Below are 4,828 nucleotides of genomic sequence, written 5' to 3'. Positions count from 1 at the left end.
AAAGCTGTGTACACACGGAGGCGATAGGGGCTGAAATCACTGGAAATATGGTCGCAGGCAACCATATTGCCAGTGATGGGAGTGTGCCCCGGTGATAAATCGCCGGGTGCGTGCTCCCGTTTTCAGCTGATTACCTCTGCGGCACCGCCATCTCTGGTCGCTGATGAAAATGATTAAACAATGCAATGACAATGAAATGCAATAATTATCAAAAGAGGTAAAGACAATTGGTCATTTATGAATAAAGATTTAAAGAATGTTCCACCTATTGGATATTGTGCGCAATGGGGTCACTGTGGCACCATAGGCCGCACCTCACACAATATACTGCGCACAGAAGAATGAACTAATTCACCCAACGACCTCCACGAATGACAAAATGATGATTATATTCTTTAAAGAGGATATCAAGCGCGATGGGGCCGCCTGTAACACATGCAGGCCGCAATTCACACGGTATACATGCGTCACCAATATCACTATGCAATAGGACCACAGTATAGACAAATCAAACCTTCCAAGTGACATGCAATAGCTTTCAAATGAATGACAATAATATGCAGCAACTTATACCTTGTATAAATAACCAAGTGTCCAGATACAGAAGAATAAGTCCCTGAACTGCACAGTTCTACTATAGCACAAGGTACCTGTTTGGGCCTAGGTGCACCTTAATTGAAGTAGCTACTGCTAAGATTTGTAATCCAAAGCAATGGTATCCTGAACTTTGGCACAATGCCAACACTGGATATTAGCTTCACACAGCAAAAGGAGTTTGACTAATGGCCTAAGGTTGTGGACATAGGTTATGAGGCTAGGGTCCGGACACTTGACTGAGGCAGAGAGGACAGTCCGTTCTCCAATAGTCTCCTATGGGGGCTTTCAAATAGGGCCAGACCACACAGTCCTATGTCCAAAGCCTGGCAAGTGGGAGGTACTTCTCCACTGAGGGACTAGCGCCCCGTTCAGCTGAATATAGTGGGTATGGGCCTGTGGATTGGGTAGCGGGAGTCCAGCAGGGCATAGAAGGATATCGGGCAGAGGGGGGCCAGGGTACCTTAGGATCTGCTGTGGTTGCCAGCTCCTGCCGGTCACGGTTGAGGCCTTCGGGGAGTCGCACTGCCTGACTCTCCCTCTCTGGGGTCTCTGGTGTGCTGGCTTTCCGGCTCTCTCTTTGCGCTGCTGCGGGCTGGGCCACCGGGCGCCGTCACAATGCGCCAGGGTCACTCCGCGCTGGATTCCCTCCCTCCTTGCAGCCGCCGGGCTGTTCTGAGTGACAGCGGCTCCATCTGCTCACTCTTCGCCGGGGTCGCGGCACGGCTCTCCCTCTCAGGGCACTGGGGATGCTGTCGCGGCTCTCAGCAGCCGCGTCACGCTCTCCTTGTGTGTGTCTCTCTCTCTCTCTGCTGGCCGGTTAGCTGCTGCTCGGCGGCTCTGCTTGGGATCTCTGCTCCCGCACCCTGCAGACTGCTTATTCCTTACTTAGGGGCTCGCCTTCTCTCCCCCTCGTGCGTCCTCTCCTCCTCTGCACGCCGCGCCTCTGTCTCCTTCGCACCCAGCTTATCTCCTCCCTCCGGGGCACTTGCTACATGTCTTTCTGCCCAGCAATAGACTGGGATGCCCCTCTGAATTGGCGCCCACTGAGCGACCAATGAAAAAGGCTCTTGCTCCCAGTCCTCTCTAGGGAGCAAAGGTCAGCGCCGGGTCCCAGCATAGAGATGGCCGCAGTTGGGATGGTTGCCTGGCAACCTCCATGCTTTTACGTCCGGCCACCATTTGTAATAAGGGCAGCACTGGCCACCAATGCACAAATATAAAAGACTTTAAAGGGGTATCCCCAATTCTGGGGTGCCACAAAAGCACCCAACTATTCAGCCCCCTTCTAGTTTTACAAGCACAAGTCACATAAACACTATACATAAACACGCCTTATACATAAACACGCCGCATACATAAACATATATTTATTTTAAATAGTGTTTGAATAGAACTACCATAAGTGTCTGGAATAAATAGCTTGAAGGCACAGGTGTAACGGAGTATATCATAATATACGATCTCTGCAGGTTTGGCTGCCGGTGGAGAAAGATCTTCTATGTTTGTGTAGGATAACCTGGAACCAGGTTCAGAAAAGACTTGTGTCCTGTGCACCTAGGGAAGGATTTAACTCTGGCCGACACTGGATCTATGGGTGGAGACAATCTGATGCTGGATCTATGGGTGGAGACAATCTGATGCTGGATCTATGGGTGGAGACAATCTGATGCTGGATCTATGGGTGGAGACAATCTGATGCTGGATCTATGGGTGGAGACAATCTGATGCAGAGTCCTATATGTAGGATACAAGGTAGTTTCTCCAGTCACGTGTCAGCCCTGACTTCCAGCTCAATGGCAGTACCCCTGGCATATGAATCAGGTCTGTTCCTGCCCATTGCCACAGCGGCTTGGGTGCTACATGATGCACAGATGGAACTTTCCTTGCCATTCTCTTTGCTTCTGCACTACTCCGGTGTTCATTATTACAAGCAGAGAAGCAAAGCCATGTTGGCGCAGATCCACAGTCGTGTAAATACACCGATGCTTCTGGAACTGCCGTCTCCAACACACGTAGGGGCTGAGTGACACCACCGATTATTTCGTAGTGACGTTCAGCCGACCACAGCATCTCAGCCGCTTGTTTCATCCTCATATGCTATAGCGATTCCTCTACGTCCTTCCACCGCTTTCACCACTGTTGATTGGCCCAGAGCCTTGTCCAGGCCTTGCCAGCTCCGGGCGGACAGGAAGGATGCTGGGGAAAGACCAGGACATGTTACAGTCATGAAGATGTTCTTATGACCACATTACTGCGATACATACCAGAGCGGAACGTACAGCGCTGAATCACAGTATACAGTCAGTTGTGGGAGGAGTTTAACTTTGCAAACTGACCTATAGAAGAATCCTAGGGTACTCAAATAAAATGTTTATTTGCCAGGAAATTCCTATAAACATTAGAAGTGTCCAGAATAAAACATCTATTTTTTATTATTGTTGATTTTTAATGCACCAGAGTGTTCCGAAGACCCACAATGGGGAACACAGAACAGACCTGGCCCTTACATCGCTGTGTGCTGAGCGATCTAGCATCGTGTTCTAGATCAGGGGTGAGCAATAAGCGGCCCTCTAGCTGTTGATGAACTACATATCCCAGCATTCCTTGCATCAGTTTCAGCATTGGCCAAATAGCAAAACTAAGGCAAGGCATGCTGGGATGTGTAGTTCATCAACAGATGGAGGGTTTCTTGCCCACCTCTGCTCTAGATACATCTGCAGCAACCACAGATATTGGAGGTAAATATTATTACTGGTCTGAGCTCCTCATTGAGTTATTAACCTTACATATAAAATACACAGGTTTTTTCCTCCATATAAGATCCTGTCTTACCAGCTGGCCCGAGCTCAGCCACAGTGGTATCTCTGTTCCTCTGTGCCAGGGAGGCACAAGACCCTTCATCCGGTGTCTCTGTCGCAGAAAGATGGACAGACCTCAGCCTCCCAGTGATTAATGAGACGTCTGTCCTGTCTGCGTCCCCGGGGTGAATCTCTGGGAACGCCACGTGGGCTGTGCCACCTGCAAAGGTATTAATCAGCCATCAGTGACTGTATGAGAAAACATAGTACAAACAAACAAGGCAGCCAACATACAAATTGCATTCACCGGACTTCATTTCTAGTAGGGGACAGGCAGGAAGTTATGCGTTAACCTGAGGAGGCTGTGCCAAGAACTGACTCCTCCTGCTATAAGCGCACTGCTCCACCACCAGCTCTTTCTCTAATGCCCTGTATATAGGAAGAGGGCACAGGAATCATCTTATTTCTCACATTTGTCCTCCTGAGGTGTGTCGGGGGGTGTTCTTCCCTCACCTGAGCCGTAGCAGGAGAAGTACAACCTATGCTGACTCGGGGGAGAAGTATTGCCAGACACTAATCCTGATGGCTTGCATATACACCTGAAGAGGGATGGATAGCGTCCACATTGCAGCAATATGGGCCTTGGAGTCACACGTTAAGTGTCCATCCGCAGCCTCGGAAAACAGGATTTACAATAAACTACATATAAACGCTATTTCTTTCCCAATCATACAAGGGGTAATTCAAACATGATTTTACAGCTGCGAATTCGTACGGTTGCCGATTATTGATAGGCTGCGCATGCAAACCTCCCGTAGTACGGGATACGGTCATTGGGTCACCAGCATGTTGTTAGACAGTCATTAGGACGACAGTATTAGGTCGACATGCATTTAGGTCGACAAGTGTCTAGGGCGACATGCAGGAAGGTCGACATGGGTTCGGTCGACAGGATCATTAGGTTGACAGGGTCATTAGGTCAACATGGGTTAGGTCAACAGTGAAAAGGTCGACATGGGGTTTTTCACTGTTTTTTTTTTTTGAGCCGACGTGTTGACAGGCGGTATTTCATGCCCTACTAGGGCACGGTGGGAGAACAAAATAGTGTGCCGAGCGTAGCGAGGCACCGACCCCGAAGCATGGCGAGTGCAGAAAGCCATGCGAGGGGATGCGGGGCACTTTAACCTGTGTCGACATTCGGGTAAGAAAAAAAAAAAAAAACAATGAAAAACCCCATGTCGACCTTTTTTTTAATGTCGACCTAATGACCCTGTCCACCAAGACACATGTCGACCTAGACACATGTCGACCTAATGACTGTCTAACAGCTTGCTGATGACCAACTGATCCATACACCGAGGTACGTAAGCGCAAGGCCGTGCTGAGATGAAATACTACTATTTTTTCTATTCACATGCTGTTAACAAGGTGAA

At 49.0% G+C, this 4,828-nt stretch overlaps 1 long non-coding RNA gene across 1 annotated transcript; it reads right to left on the bottom strand.

The window, feature by feature from the left end:
* Positions 1-233: 233 nt before the first annotated feature.
* On the bottom strand, positions 234-3,652 carry LOC146026679 (uncharacterized). The gene is made up of 2 exons (XR_014454516.1): positions 3,430-3,652; positions 234-2,793 (listed from the first exon to the last, which is right to left on the bottom strand). It is a non-coding gene; the product is annotated as an uncharacterized LOC146026679 (long non-coding RNA).
* Between the last annotated feature and the right edge of the window lie 1,176 nt (positions 3,653-4,828).

The sequence above is a fragment of the Crinia signifera genome, chromosome 8, assembly GCF_055691185.1.
Source record: "Crinia signifera chromosome 8, ASM5569118v1, whole genome shotgun sequence".
Lineage (NCBI taxonomy): Eukaryota > Metazoa > Chordata > Amphibia > Anura > Myobatrachidae > Crinia > Crinia signifera.
This window is presented reverse-complemented; position numbering and strand designations above follow the sequence as displayed.